We start from the raw sequence: 16,837 nt of genomic DNA on the forward strand, positions 1-16,837 counted from the left end.
TAATATTAAACAAAAGATTGTTTATACAAAGAGTCATCAAAGCCCATAGCCACACAGTTGGCTCACTGGGCACCCACTCTTACATCTGGATTTTCAATTTATTCAGATGACTCTCTTCGATTGAATGAAAGATTGGTTGTCCCAGATATTCCTGAATTGCGCACAACCATCCTTAATGAAGCTTATTGCACTCGTTATAGCATTCACCCAGGAGGCAAGAAAATGTATCATATTCTCAGACCTCAATTTTGGTGAAATAACATGAAAAAGGATGTAGCTGAGTTTGTACCTCGTTGTATGGTCTGTCAGCAAGTCAAGGCAGAACGTATGAGACCAGGAGGATTACTGCACAGTATTGAATTTCCTCAGTGGAACTGGGAACATGTGGCTATGGATTTTGTCACTCATTTTCCATGTACTTCTCGTCACTTCGATGCCATTTGGGTAGTGGTTGATAGATTGTCCAAGTCAGCTCACTTTATTCCGTATGAAAGGACTTACTCGTACAAGAAAATGGCTCGTTTGTTTATTGAGAATATAGTGAGACTGCATGGAGTTCCAGTTGCAATAGTCTCTGATCGTGACCCTAGATTTACTTCAAAGTTTTGGACTAGCTTTCAAAAAGAAATGGGTACATGACTTGAGATAAGTACTGCATATCATCCTCAGACCGATGGTCAAACTGAGCGTACAATCCAAACTCTTGAGGATTTGCTTAGAGCTATAGTTATGGATTTTAAAGACTGTTGGCAAGAAGCTTTACCATTAGTGGAATTTTCTTACAATAATAGTTTCCAAGTGACAGTTGGTATGGCTCATTTTGAAGCTTTGTATGGTCGTAGATGCAGATCACCTCTCTGTTGGGAAGAGTTTGGTGAAAAGAAATTGACTGGACCCGAGATTGTTCAGAAAATGCATGACAAAGTTCAGTTGATCCGTCAAAGAATGAAAGCTGCCCAAGATCGACAAGCAAGCTATGCAAATAAACATCGACGACCTTTGGAATTTCAAGTTGGAGATTTTGTATTTTTGAAAATCTCACCGTTTAGAGGTGTTGTTCGCTTTGGTATGAGAGTAAGTTGTCACCTTGATACATTGGTCCATATAGAATTGTTGAACATATTGGGCCTTGTGCTTATCGGTTGGAGTTGCCACAATCTTTAGATGACATCCACGATGTGTTTCATGTATATATGTTGCGTAAGTATGAGCCCGATCCGTCTCATGTAACTCAGCCTGATGAGGTTGAACTGGATCCAGCATTGTCTTATACAGAGTATCCTATGTGTATCTTTTGGAACACGGTCGTTCTCCGGATCGAAAAAGAAAGTGATACCCGGTGCAGCGGAAGTTTTAAAATTTTATATGGAACGATTCCATATGGGTATCAAATTCCTACGATTAAAATTGATAATATAAAATTTAAACAATATAAATTTTACCTTAAAATCTCGAAACGAGATTATGGACACCAACAGATTAAACTGCTCTTGTTGTATATCCCAGAAACTGATGAACGAACAATTCTTCAATCAGGTCCATGAACAGAAGTTTAATCCCTCTGATAGACTGCAATAGAAAGTCTATCAGAAGTTTCTACGAAGAGATAGAACAGATATGATCTGCTAATTCAGACTGCAAATTCGAAATTCGCAGACTGAAAATTCTCTAAGACAGAGAGAGGGGGGCGGCCGAAATTCCTAGACTGGAGGCTAGGGTTTTCGAAAATCTGAGTGTAAGTTGTATGTAATTTTTGTACTGCAATAACTTATTTATAATGTGGGCTGCTAACAGCTTAGGGCCCATTAGTCCTAAGTTCAAGCCTGACAAGCAAAGCCCGCATGTTCAGAAATTAATATAAAATTCATCGTGACTCAGATTGATAAACCAATTTCACCAATGTGCACAGAAACCATTTCTGCATCTTTTAAAGTCAAGATAAATTTTCTGAATCCGAATTCAGTGGTTTCCAAAAATGTCCATCACTATGTCATTTTAGGAAATCTTACTCCCTCTACTCTTAAATAAGAAGTTCTACTTCTTTATTCACTAAATTTAACTCTTTAAATTTAATTATCTCAACGGGGATTAAAAATCCATTACTTGTGTGACCCTCAATGGTTCAGGGATACAGCTAGCCTTGGGCTCACAACTCCTTGTGACTCGGAACAACAATTTCCGACTTGCCCATCGAATCATGGTAAGAGCGCCTAGCAACATCGCCCCATGATTCCCTAGGTATCACTGATAGTGCCTGCAAGAACCAATAGATTTTGGTTAGCGTGCAGTACGGTCCCTTCATCCATATATCCCGATCGAATCAACAACCATTGGTAAATTGAGAGTCGTTCGAGATTCGATAACTATGCAATGCATCTTGAAGATCAAATAGTGATATCGCATGTGATACTAAGAAACCATTTCTTAAAACACATCATGTACTCTGGCCAGAGATTCGTCATACTAATATCTCCTCAGATTGCATAGGATATCCACACTCGTAAGTATGTGGTGAATCCTTGACAACAAATCATCGACTCCTATATGTGTCGTAACTGTACCCAATCCCGACACCTGATGACCCCAATAGAGTCGGTAAACGAGTCAAAGTACAGAACTAGCATATAGAGTCTCAATGATGTTTCAAGTAGCAAGGACTAATGGTGTACAACCAAAACCGCGGACTTTATCCACTCGATAAGTGATAACCATTTGGAAAGTCCGGATAGGGTAGTTCGATCATTCATCGTATGAATATCCATTTGCATGCTTTGAACATCTCTATGTTCCATACCAATGAAACGTGGTACTCGGCATCGCAAATGCTAGTCTCAATCTCGAGCGATCCTTATCCTTATTAACGGACGGCTCAATCGACTAGGAACTGTTTAGAATATACAGTGACTATAAGATGTGTTTCATGATAGCCATCCCCATGTGCCACCACATCTTACATACACTATAGTATATTCAAGGTCTTCATCTAAACATCTTATAGTATGTCACAACATAATAATATGATAAAAGATAAAGTAAATGTCATTATAAAAGTGTAAATTATATTAAACAAAAGATCGTTTATACATAGAGTCATAAAAGCCCTTAGCCACAAGTTGGCTCACCAGGCACCCACTCTTTCAGTATCTTGGAACGCAAGGAGAAAGTACTTCGCAACAAAGTTGTACCACTAGTTCGAGTTCAGTGGTCGAGGCATGGGGTAGAGGAATCTACTTGGGAGACAGAGGAGATGATGAGAACTTTTTATCCATATTTGTTTGATTCCTAGCATGGATTTGTGGTGTATTGCGTTTCAGATATACGTGTGTAAACTGAAATTTTGAGGATGAAATTTGTTTTTAGTGGTAGAGAAATGTAAGACCCAGAAGTTAATTATTTGGTAATTTGGCATAATTAGAATTATTATTGAGATGCTAAATTAAAATAATTATTTATGTCAAATAAATTAGAAAGTGTATTAAAAATATGTATTTTTGAATATCGTGATCTAAACGATATAAATACATATTAGAGCTAAAATAATACACGAGCGTTGAAATATCTGGACCGTGTCAAGTTACCCAAATAATAATTATATACGGTCAAACACACACCCTTATACATACATACTTATATGTATTCATAAAGCAAGAAAGAGAAAAGAAAAGAGAAGCCCAAATCCTTTCATTCCCCTCACCCTTGGAGTAGCTCCGGTAAACTGCTCATATCTTCTTCATTTGGAGTCCAAATTTCAAACCGTTTGTTGGGTTTTCTTCCTTACATCCGTAGCTTTGATTTAAGCTAAGAATCGCTGAATTTTATGCTCGTTTGAGCCCACATCGAGCCACGTTCAGAAACTTGGCGAGCTGCTGTTTCTGCTACTACTCTTCAGGTAAGAAAGCTTTGATCTCGGTGATTTTTAGACCATACTTGGGCTGTATTTCGAGGCTTAATAATAGCTGAAACAGCCCTGTTCGTTTGTCTATTTTCCAGCCACTTTTCGGTGAGTTTTCCGGCAAGTATGAAGGTTGTTTTGGTCCAGTTGAATTAGCTTCGAGTTGCGATGTTTTAATCTAGTTTTCCAGCCTTTAGCGTGAGTTTCCAGTTGGTTAGTTGAGGTATAACAGGCTGCCCAGAATTGAGATTTTACCCGCTTCGATTTAATTTGATTTTGTTGGTTATATCGCATCGTTTTGATATATTTTGGAATATAAATTGGATTGTAGGCCGAAGCATTGGGATTTAGATTGAGCTTTGGACCTTCATTTGAATTGGTATAAGTATGTTACCCAAGTGACTTTACAGTAACAGGCGGAGGATCCGCTGGCGGAGCTTTTTGAGGAGGTTGGATCGTGTCTTGTCTCCCAGTTATATTATGTATTATCGGGGTTATATTATGTATTATGTCAGAGTCATTTCTATATTCTCCAGGGAGATGCCCCGATGTATTTGTGTTGTATTTGAAAGTTCCTGCTATGTTTTAAATTGTTATCGAGCCTTGTCGGCTCATGTATGTGTTAAATGTTTTAATTCATTTTCGTGCCTGGACGGCATTTGGTTGTGTGATGTTTAAGTTTGTTGAGGTCCTAGTTTTAGTTATTTTATATAAACTGCTTTCTGAGTATTTTTGGGATGTCCAACTTACAGGGAGGTCATGCTGAAATTTTTATAGGCCCAAAATTTATTTTAAATCGTTTTTTCGCTGTTTTCTCTATTAATTACTTGATTGCGTGATAATTAAATATAGTTATAGTCACGGGGCCTCACAAAAAGAATCTCGATCTTGATGCTTTTGAGAAGAAGAATCTGATTTTGTTTTTGAAGCTCCGAGAGTTGTACTCTATTGTGACTGATGTGGCTCCCTACTGCCGAAAGTCTATGTTGGAGTTCTATTGCAATCTTTCATCCCAAGTTGGTGATGAAAGATCAGACAAATATGAGAAAGTTTTTGTTCGATGGAAATTTTATGAGTTCACTTCTGCTCTGATCAACTCATTCTACCACACTCCTATTGATGTTGAAGAGGGAAAGCCCTTGGACATCCATGTTGTCACATCCGTGCTCACTGGAAGGCGCATTACAAAGTTTCTTGGCCGACTTTATGCTGCCAGCTTGACCTCTTTTTATTCTGTGCTTCACAAGGTGGCCATCAGGAATTGGAACCCCTCAAATAATAATGCTTTTTTTACCAGGCCTCAAGCCTTGGTATTGTTTTCCATAGGTACTCGTAGTGCTTTCAACTTCGGCAAATTGGTTTTTAAGATTATGATGCAGTTTGCTGATGGTGGTTTGAAGTCCACTAAGCTTCTATTTTTTTTAATTAATCTATGGACTTATGGAATCTCAAGGCTTCTTCAAAGATGCTGATGAAGATCTGTTTGATGTGAGTGAGTTGATCAAGATTTCTCCTGCTTTATTCAAAGGGAATCGATTGATTGATCTCCCTTGGTCTGACACTGGTGTTGCGCATGGTGTTGTGCCTGATGTTTTGCCTGATGTGGACAGCAAGGCCCAAGCTACTACCTGTACCATCGTGCATTCTAATAAAATTCAAATCGATTCCGCATACTCCAATCTCAGATTTATTTTGCTCTCAATCATATTGAAAAATTTTAGAAGCTCATTGCCCATTACAAAGAGCGGGTGTCTTGGTATAAGATTTTCTTGGATATAGCCCTTCTTCGGGACAAAAAGGGGAGATTATACACAAACTGATCATGCTGGTCCATCTGGGACTCAAAAAGATGATGATGAAGAAGAGATTGAAGAATCTGGAAAAGAGACTGATGAAGAGGATGCTACCGATGATGATCAATCTTAGTCTTGCCTCTTCAGTTTTAATGCTCTTAAGTGTTTGCTAATGTTTTCTCTCTTTTATATGTGTGTGTGTGTGTGTGTTTTCCTAAGTCTCAATGTTCTGATCTCTCATTCTAATTGCTCTGATTTATACTGCTGATATATGCTCTGATTCGTTTCACTCCCTAAAATTTTTGCTCTGATATGTTAGGTGAGAATTTATGGAGTTTGTCGGGAAACATAATTAATTATATTTGTTGGAGGCTGGCAGATGAAGGTTTGAAGATGCGTGAATTAAATTCACGCGTACCGGGGAGCTCTATAAATAGAGCTCCTTCCCCTTCAGTTTAAGCATCCCAACAAGAAGCAAAGCAGCTTCTTAAATATAGAGAAAAATAAAAAAGAAAGAAAAGAGTTTCTTGGGTTTTCTTGAGTGTTCTCTTGTGTGAGTTAGAGAAATATTTTCTCGGTAATACTTGGGGTTGGGATCGTGTTAGAGATATAGTGTTTTGTATACACTTGTAATATTTCTCTGGTTATAAATATTGCAGCAGCTCCGTGGACGTAGCCTATATTGGGTGAACCACGTAAATCTTGGTGTTCTTGTTGATTGTTTTATTCCGCAATTTCTATTATTGTCATGTCGCTCCGGCATAATCCATAACAACTGGTATCAGAGCTGTTACAGTGTTCGGGAGCCTTGGTGAAAAATTTCTTAAAATTCAGAGTATGCTATGTGGTTGCAGCTTTGTCTGATCTTCCACATCATAAAAGATTTTTTGAATTTTATTAAGGGAGGTGAAGCGATGGCTGGAAATGACGGATCGGGACCGGGAATCAATAAGTTTGACGGTACAAATTTCACGTTCTGGCGGTTATAGATTAAAGATTATCTGTATAGCAAGAAGGTACATCAACCTCTATCCGGAGTGAAGCCAGAAAAGATGGAGGATGATGAGTGGGAGCTTCTTGACCGACAAGTGTTAGGGATAATAAGATTGACCCTAACAAAGAATGTGGCACACAACGTGGCGCAGGCAAAAACCACGGAGGAGATGATGTCCATTTTATCGGACATGTATAAGAAGCCATCAGCAAATAATAAAGTGTTCCTCATGAAAAAGTTATTCAACTTGAAGATGGAGGAATGTGCTTCGGTGGCAGCACACATCAATGAATTCAACACGATTGTTTCCCAGCTAACATCGGTTGAAATTAAATTTGATGATGAGATTCATGCACTTATTCTTTTGGCGTCTTTACCAAATGTTTGGGAGCCGATGCGGGCAGCGGTTAGTAATTCTGCTGAAAAAATAAAGTTACAATTCAATGATGTCAGATATCGAATCCTTGGTGAAGAAGTTCGCATGATGGATTCGGGAGAAGCAACATCATCGAGATATGCCCTAAATCTCGAAAACAGAAGTAGGGGCAGGAGTAGCGAAAAAGATTCTAATCGATGGCGTGGCAGATCCAAATCAAGGAGTGGAAAAGACAAAAACACATTTGAAAAGAAATTGAAGTGCTGGAGCTGTGGTGAAACTGGTCACATGAAAAAGGACTGTAGATCATCCAAAAATAATGCAAATGCTGTTACTGAGGATGTACATGATGCCTTAGTACTATCCATGGAAAGCCCGGTTGATTCTTGGGTTATGGATTCGGGAGCTTCATTTCATACCATCGGTGATCGTGAGGTATTTAGTAATTACATTGCTGGTAATTACGGAAAGGTTTTCTTGGCTGATGAAAAACCGTTGGAAATAGCTGGTATGGGTGATATCAGTTTGAAAATGTCAAACGGATCCATCTGGAAGCTCAAAAAAGTGAGGCATGTACCAAAGTTGACCCGAAATCTGATCTCAGTGGGACAGCTCGATGACGAAGGCCATAAAGTGACCTTTGGTGATGGCTCTTGGAAAGTGAGAAAAGGAGCCATGATTATTGCTCGAGAAACGAAAACTGGAACCCTGTACATGACTTCCAATTGCAGAGACATGTTAGCAGCTGTGGAGCCTGGAGCTAACTCAAGTCTATGGCATTGTAGACTTGGACATATGAGTGAGAAAGGAATGAAGATGCTGATATCAAAAGGGAAGATACCGAAGTTAAAAACTATCGAACACAAACTGTGTGAAAGTTGTGTTCTTGGAAAGCAGAAAAGGGTGAGCTTTTCGAAAGGCGGTAGAGAACCGAAAGCAGCAAAGTTGGAACTGGTTCATACTGACGTGTGGGGGCCATCTCCTGTGACATCCCTTAGAGGCTCATGATATTATGTCACATTTATCGATGATTCGAGCAGGAAGGTCTGGGTTTATTTTTTGAAAAATAAATCTGATATTTACGAAACCTTTAAGAGGTGGAAAGTCATGGTGGAGAATGATACCAATTTGAAAGTGAAGTGTTTACGGTCTGATAATGGTGGAGAATATGAAGATGTTGAGTTCAAAAAGTATTGTGCACAGAACAGGATCAAGATGGAGAAAACCATTCCTGGTACACCTCAACATAATGGTGTGACTGAAAGAATGAACAGAACCCTGAATGAACGTGTCAGGAGCATGAGATTGCACGCTGGACTGCCGAAATCATTCTGGGCTGATGTAGTTAACACTGCAGCGTATCTGATCAACAGAGGACCTTCGATACCACTTATTGCAGAATACCAGAGGAGGTTTGGAGCGGCAAAGGAGTAAACCTTTCGTTCTTGAAAGTGTTTGGTTGTCTCTCATATGTTCACATCGATTCAGCCAACAGAACAAAACTTGATCCAAAATCAAAGAAGTGTTTCTTTATTGGTTATGGAGATAATGAGTTTGGTTATCGGTTCTGGGATGATCAAAATCGGAAGATCATTCGGAGTAGAGATGTAATATTCAATGAGTATGTGATGTACAAAGACAGGTCAAGCGTTGGAGCTGGTCATGAATGTCCTGAAGTCAAGAAGACGGATGAAATACCATTGATGGATATTCCTATGAATGAGTCGGAAACCAGTAACCTGAAAGATAAAGAAACTGTTGCACAAGATGTTGATCACAAACTCCATTAATTGAACTCAGGAGACGTCAAGAACAATCAAACCACCTCAGAAATACTTCCCTACACTTCATTATATTTTGCTGATAGATAAAGGTGAACCGGAGACCTTTGAAGAAACGATGAAAAATGATGATTCAATCAAGTGGGAGTTAGCCATGAAGACGACATGGACTGCAAATATAAGAGAAGAGGCATGAGCTGCTACATTGACTGTGTGAAGCCATGATTAAAATCAAGTCTTCAAGTGAGAGAAATGTTAGGTGAGCATTTATGGAGTTTGTCGGGAAACATAATTAATTATGTTTGTTGGAGGCTGGAAGATGGAGGTTTGAAGACGCGTGAATTAAATTCACGCGTACCGGGGAGCTCTATAAATAAAGCTCCTTTCCCTCCAGTTTAAGCATCCCAACAAGAAGCAAAGAAGCTTCTTAAATAGAGAGAAAAAGAAAAAAAGAAAGAAAAGAGTTTCTTGGGTTTTCTTGAGTGTTCTCTTGTGTGAGTTAAAGAAATATTTTCTCGTTAATACTCGGGGTTGGGATCGTATGAGAGATATAGTGTTTTGTATATACTTGTAATATTTCTTCGGTTATAAATATTGCAGAACGTAGCCTATATTGGGTGAACCACGTAAATCTTGGTGTTTTTGTTGATTGTTTTATTTCGAAATTTTTATTATTGTCATGTCGCTCCGACATAATCCATAACATGATATATATTTGATAGATTCCCCATGTTGCTCTGAAATGTTATTCCTCGTGTTGCCAACACGAGCTACAACACACTTAGGAGGACACTTACTAATTTAGGGAGGAAATGTTTCATAACTCAGGAGGAGTTTTTAATTGAACTCGTTTGTGGTTGTTTTATCCAAAATGGCCAAAAAAAGGAGATTAAAAGCAATATGAATTGTTATGACTTTTTAGAATTAATATTTTCTATAACTTAGATTTTTTTGCAATTAATATTTTTTAGACTTGGTCTTTTCAAGATTGAATAATTTATTAGATTTGTTAATATCTTCATATGGTATTTTCTAGATATAATTGATATTTATCAATATATGATTTAGTGTGTTTAAAAGAGTTTTTTTTCTTAATAAATTTTATTTTCTTATTTTATCGGACTTTATCTTAAGAATCCTTTCAAGGATTGAACTCTCATCTATAAATAAGGATACCTGAGTACAAACGAGTAACCTACTTCAGATGAGAATTCACATAGTAGAGACAGAAAATTTCATTGAAGAATTCGAAAATCTTTCAGAAGAATTTTATGCAGATGTCGTTGCTTCTTTATAGCATGTTGCCTTGCATATTGGGGACATCGAAGACAACACTTAGTGTATAGTGTTATTGGAATATCTTTTATGTTTCTCCAGTTTTGGCATACATAATTTTCATGTGATTATTTTGTTATTCTGGTTATTTAGGATTCAATTGGATTTCTCAACTTGTTGAGAAATTTGGTATTTTGTTTTTTGTGAAAATCATTGTTTTGTAAAATTGATCTACATTTTTTTAGTGATTATTTGGCCCTGAATCACCCCCATAAGTACTAATTACTTGTGCATAATTATCTCTGATTTTTATTTTATTTTATTTTATTTTATTTATTTATTTATTTATTTATTTATTTATTCGTGTTTTAATATTTTCGCTGCATGTCATCATAAACAACACGAGCTCTCACACAAATATCTTTGAAAGATAAACCTGCCTATTATCACCTTACATGCATGACCAAAAAAAAAAAGCAATATAGAATCACACATCAAACTAGAACAGAAAACCAAGTGATATCGCAACAAATGAAAAAAATCACGAGAAGAAATCTAACTTCAACATGTGAGGGCTGCAAACTGCAATAGATAACAACTCAATTCTCAGATAGTGTTTGCAACCTTTAAAAATAAGTGATTATGAATTTTTTTCTTAACAAATTGTGAAGAAAAAAATCTATAATCAATTATATTTAGATGTTGTAAATACTACCTGAGAGCGAAAACACCAACAACCACCCAATTTTGGTTTCTCAGAAGAATTTTAAGGTTGCCAACTGAAATTGCGTTGGCTTTCCAGAAGAAAAGGGAGAAGACACGAAGAATAACCCAAATTTGGGCTCTAATAATGTGGGTTGCTTAAGTTTTTCTAATTGAGCCTTAAGTTTTTCTAATTGAGTCACCGGGCTCAATACAATTTGGTAAAATATTATACATAAAGAATTTTTAAAAAATTGGGACACTCAGGTATGTGGCCACACACTTGCACGCTAGCAACACAAAATATAATGAATTTCAAATTATATCATTTTATTTTTAACTTAAAATTCATCTTAAATCTTAATTAAGATGAAATACTATATATTTATCATTCATGTAAGAGGTAGATTTGAAATTTATGATCTTATTTTTTAAAAAAACAAAATATATTTTAAATTCATAGATTTGAAAAATCTATGAATTTTAAATCCAGATATTCAAACCGCAACCTTGGGTTGTCTTTAGATTAATGGATTTTAAATTCAAGAATTTCATATGTATTTTTGTTGTTTAGAAAAGTAAGATCATGAAGTTCACATTTACCTCTAAATATTTATATAATATTTCATGTTAACCAGAATTAATTTCAAGTTCACCAAATAATGGCGTCATTTGAAATTATATTCGAAGTTATCGAACTCGAACATTTTCGAATTTTTTTCGAGCCAAAATGGAGGTAAAATTATTTTGTTAAATAGTTCGCGAGCAGCTTGCAAGCTTAATATTATCAATATAATATGATTATATATTTAATATATATATATATATGCATTTCGATTTTTTTTTTATTTCGAGCTTTCGAACATTCATTATTGGACCTTAATGTCAAGCAATGGTTTGAATAGTTCGCGAATATGTTCGAATATTTTGAGCTAAACTCGAACTTCATTTCGAGCCAAACTTGAGCAAATTTTTTTTAACATTTTCAAGTTTTAATTAAATAGAGCTTGAACTCAAATATACTTAATTCAGACCTAAAATTTTTATTATATTTGGCACAATTAAATTCATTTATTCCCTTAATATGGTCTTAAATTTAATTTATTGTTTCACTATAATTAACAAAACTATAATTAAAATCCGTAGAGCTCACGTCCTTTCATCCAAAAGCAAACTCAAATTGTATGTTGTAAACATGGGTGTTCTCAACCCAACTCGTCAATCCGATACAAGTTAACCCGAAAAATATCAGGTTAAAGTTTAATCAAGTTTGCCGGAAAAGCTAACCTAAAAAAATTAATCGGGTTCGGGTTGGGTTCGGGTCAACCCGGGTTGACCCAAAATTACCCGAAACTACCCGAAACTTTTAATTATTATTATTATTTATATAAAATTAAGAAAGATTTACTACATTTTTTTTACTACATTTTTATACATTGTATGTTTGAAAAAAAAATATTATTTATTGATATAATAGATTTTTGTCATTTAATGTTTATTTTTTATAATTTTTATTTTTTAAAATAAATTTTTATTTTTTGTAATAAGTATATTTTAAATTTTCTACAGCTAAAAGTTCAAATTTAAATTATATATAAGCTTAGATTTTGTTATCATGTAATTAAATTAAATATTATTATTGTTGTGTGTTTTGAATTTTTATTTAATTATTTTGTCATAAAATAAAAAATAAAATCAGGTTGATTCGGATTGATCGAGTTAGTCGGGTTAACCGAATTCGGGTTTTGCATTTATGGGTTGGTTCTAGTCGGTTTCGGGTTGAGAAATTTTTTAGAATTATTTTCATCAACCCGGCCTGATGAACTCATCCGACCCACCCGAATTGACACTCTAATCGTAAATGGTGAAATGAAATATTTGGGGGTTATTTGTAAATTCAGGAGAATTTAGGGTGAAGTTATGCAATATCAAAGAAGCACTCTTCCGCTTCGATTCTTCGTAAAAGATCGCGGCATTTTCAATCCATCTTGAAAAATGCAGATTTTTGTGAAAACCCTAACCGGCAAAACGATTACCCTCGAAGTCGAGAGCTCCGACACGATCGACAATGTGAAATCGAAGATTCAGGACAAGGAAGGGATCCCGCCGGATCAGCAGAGGCTGATTTTCGCCGGGAAGCAGCTCGAGGACGGCAGAACCCTAGCTGATTACAACATTCAGAAGGAGTCTACTCTCCACCTCGTTCTCCGACTCCGCGGAGGCGGCACGAGCTGGAGAATCCCTTTTGTTGCCAATCACTTGATGAAGAAAATCACGGAGATGAATCAGAAGGCTGAGAAACACCTGATCAAAACTTGGTCCAGGGCTTCTACGATTGTTCCGGAAATGGTGGGGCACAGGATTGCTGTCCACGATGGGAGGAAGCATATCCCATTTCGTATTTCGGAGAACATGGTGGGACACAAGTTAGGGGAATTGCGCGCGCGGCGTCTGCATAGGAAGGATGTTCATGCTCGTGGTAAGGTTGCAAAGAGTCCCAAAAAGAAGTAGGGGAGTTTTGGGAACCATGGCAAATGAAAAGATCACTTCTTGGTGTGTGGAGTTTGATGTATTGGCGTTTTAACAGTTGAATGGGATTGTGAAATTGAAACTATTTTAGCTTTTTTTCCTTAGTTTGCATCTTGTTTTATGATAACTGTGGATTAAAGTTTCTTGATCAAAAGACTGTCAGTTATGAAATGCAACCTCATCTCTTTATTTCAACGATGCTTAGCTCTACTTCCAGTTTCTGTTTTGATCTGTCGTTTGAATACAGTTTCAGTAACATGGATGGTGTTGGGGGGATTTACAATTGATGTTTGGCAAAGCAGAGTTCCCTAATCTGTATCCTCTGCCTACAGGGTGTTTGAATAAATTTCAAGTCATCCACTGCGTACATGCGAACATAAAGCCCCGTTTGGATTTGGTAGACATTTTTTAAAAAAAGCACTTTTTTATGCTATAATTTTTGGCTTTTGAAAAAGCTCTAATTTTGACTGAAAAAAGTGCTTATTTAAGCACTTTTCTGGTCAGCCAAACATTTTATTAAATGAAAAGCACTTTAAAAAGTGCTTTTTTGGCCTGGCTTTTGAAACCAAACGGGGCCTAAGTCTCAGTATTTTGCTGGGATGTTCTTTTTTCAGGAATTCTTCCAGTTGGTGCATGATGAAAGCAGCAATACTTGGAGATAGCATTTATCACCACAATGTACCACTTCTGGTATAATGTTGAAGTTTTTATCATTTTACTATTCATTAATTCATTAATTATATCTCTAAATGAATGTGATTTTAAAGTTATTTAACAGCAATTTGTCTTTAAACTTGACAGTTAGATAATGCTTAAATTTAACAATGCTTCTTATAGATCATCTTCTGTTAAGCCGTTGATGATTGTCTTTGCTAGGCACTTGGTTTTAGCAGCATGTGACGGAGTCACTTCGGATCTTAGTGGGGGGAAAAAGTTTTGGACTATCTTAGTGAAAAAAAATTTCTGGAGGCTTGTATTTATGGAAGATTTGACATTTGACTTCTTAGAATATGGAAGTCCTTAAGGTATTTCCTAGCTATTTTGACTCTGGGTATTGAGACCGTATGTCCATGTGGCTATCATTGTTGTCCATCTTAAATGAGCATTAGTTAACAAAGCTATGCCATGAGAGGTATCTGAAGGTGAGATGTCTTTGTTTTTAGCTCTCCCTTTTTTCTTGCTCTCTCCACAGATAACTTATTTCTAAACCGGACATCTTCATTTGATATCAATTTTAAGCGTTTGCCTCCAGTTTAATTAATTTCAGGAAGAAAAGTTTCTTAGTTGACAGTTTTAAGTTTATGCCAACTAGGGTAATGAATAACATATTGAGATCCTGGTTTTGTGGATTTTTTACGGTTCAACGGCACCTAAATTGCTAGAAACTTTTGAGTATGACTGTATGAGCAAGTCTCATAGAGATATTTAGGCACATATCTATTAAATAGCTGTTTGGCCCCTCTAGTGTGAAGAATTTAAATCCAGAATCGAATTGCATGCACGTTTTTGGTTCTTCTGGATTATTGATGAACAGATTTGAGTTGTGTTTCTCGTCTTCCCTTCAATAATTATTTGGTTGATTGGCTACGGCTGATGCTTCAGACTGGATGAGAACAGGTGAGTGAATACAGGATAAAAAATTGGTGGACACATCAAATTCTCACCTTTTGCAATTTTCATTTATCAATAAATCATTCTTCTCCAGCTACGTGACACTCATCATACAGCACTGTGGATATGTTGTAGATTGTGACAGTCTTTTCCATACTGCCCATGTACTCTTTCGGCGTGAGAAAGCGTGAACTATGTTGTGATCCTTGGTGGTGTGTTGCATGATGCCCGAGCTGTCTAGCTGGGATGCTATTTTGTTACTGCTAGAAACCTTAACCATCTGTTTTCTAAGTTCGATGTCATAGTGGCACGAAGTTTTCTGCTTCTAGGGGGTGATTTGGTTAGTTCATTTGAGCTCCAATTCTGAAGATTTTGATCAGCTGTCTATGTACTGTGAATTCTATGTTGGAGATACATCTGCAACAAGTTTGTATTTGAATAAACTACTGGTTTGTGAATTTTTTATGGCTTACTGACCTGAATTGATAGAAGCTTTAGACTAAGAACCAGTCTCCTAGACATATATTCAGTAATAGCTGCTTAACCTCTCTAATATGAAGAATCTGAATCACAAATGGCATTTCAGGCACTTTTTTGGTCTGTCTGTTACTGATGAACAGGTTTGAGCAGTGTTTCTGGTCTTCCCTTCAAGAATTATTAGATCGACCAGCTGCAGTTGCTGTGTCTTGTGCTTCAGCTTTGGACAAAAAACAGGCGAACATAGGAAACAATATTTCAGGATGCTTTCTTTACTCTTGGCATTTTTATTTATTGTTCCATCATTCTTCTGAAGGAAAACGATGTTAATTGTACATAATTGTGAATCTATTCTGGAATTGTAATAATTATTGTCATACTAGCTGAGCATATGTTATGTGGAACTTCTTTGTCGCGAAACCACTGGCATAATCTCTGATTCTTGGTGGTGCATGATGCGTGATATGTGTTGTGTGTGTGTAATGCTTTTGTTGTAGAAGCTACCTTAACCATCTCTTTTTTCAGTGTATATTTGTTGCAGTATTTTAAGTACTTGGATTACAATTCTTTGAATTGTATGATGGAAAAGCGAGGTGTTGCTCGTTCTCGTCTCTTACCTTCCTCTCGGGATAATATATGTGTGAATTGAATATACATTCGAGTGAGCTATTCTATAACTTGTCCTTGTTAATAAGCTGTACCATTTCCTCCACATTCAGTTGAAAATTGGTTTACCAGCTTTGTAGTTGACTCTGAATAAGGTCATGATGCTTAACTTGATGTAAGGCTTACTGGCTGTGATCTTACTCTCATGGTTGAGTTAGAGAGAAATTAAGATGGGATGAGATGTGGCCTTGTCAGTACTGCCTATGAGTGATGAATACAAGGCCTGATGCATATTGTCTGTTGCAAAAGATGTAAAGCATTGGATTCATTTAACACATCAATATGATAGATGACTAGATTGGGAGTTGTCTAAATAGTATACCAACATTCTCATGGGAATTAATTCTGCTCGCTTGTATTTCAGTAATGACCCAATAGAAGCCATGCAGTACTGGGGATGAACTGACCGTGGAGAACATCTTTCCCAACTGGTAGGACATTCTTTGCTGTGAATCAATTTTATTCGTGAAAGAAGCTTCTTTCATGCTAGGTGCTGATTCTCAATGCCTCTATCGAATTGATGATTCCTTTTGGTGTCCTCGGGCCATGATTGCACCTGATGATTTTCGTCGCTAAACAATGTGAATCAGTTGAAACGTCTGTATTTCTTGTCAATAGTTTTGAAATTTCCCTTCATCTAATTGGAAAGTTTTCCATCATGAAACCCATTGAGGCGATGTATGTGGTAGTCGCGATTATTGTCCACAACATAGTAATGACTTTCTCCTACTTATTCTTCAA

At 36.6% G+C, this 16,837-nt stretch overlaps 1 long non-coding RNA gene across 1 annotated transcript; it reads left to right on the forward strand.

The window, feature by feature from the left end:
* Positions 1–12,746: 12,746 nt before the first annotated feature.
* On the forward strand, positions 12,747–16,791 carry LOC140890620 (uncharacterized). The gene is made up of 3 exons (XR_012152224.1): positions 12,747–13,739; positions 13,957–14,032; positions 14,219–16,791. It is a non-coding gene; the product is annotated as an uncharacterized lncRNA (long non-coding RNA).
* The last annotated feature ends 46 nt before the right edge of the window (positions 16,792–16,837 follow it).

The sequence above is a fragment of the Henckelia pumila genome, chromosome 3, assembly GCF_033568475.1.
Source record: "Henckelia pumila isolate YLH828 chromosome 3, ASM3356847v2, whole genome shotgun sequence".
NCBI classification, from domain to species: domain Eukaryota; kingdom Viridiplantae; phylum Streptophyta; class Magnoliopsida; order Lamiales; family Gesneriaceae; genus Henckelia; species Henckelia pumila.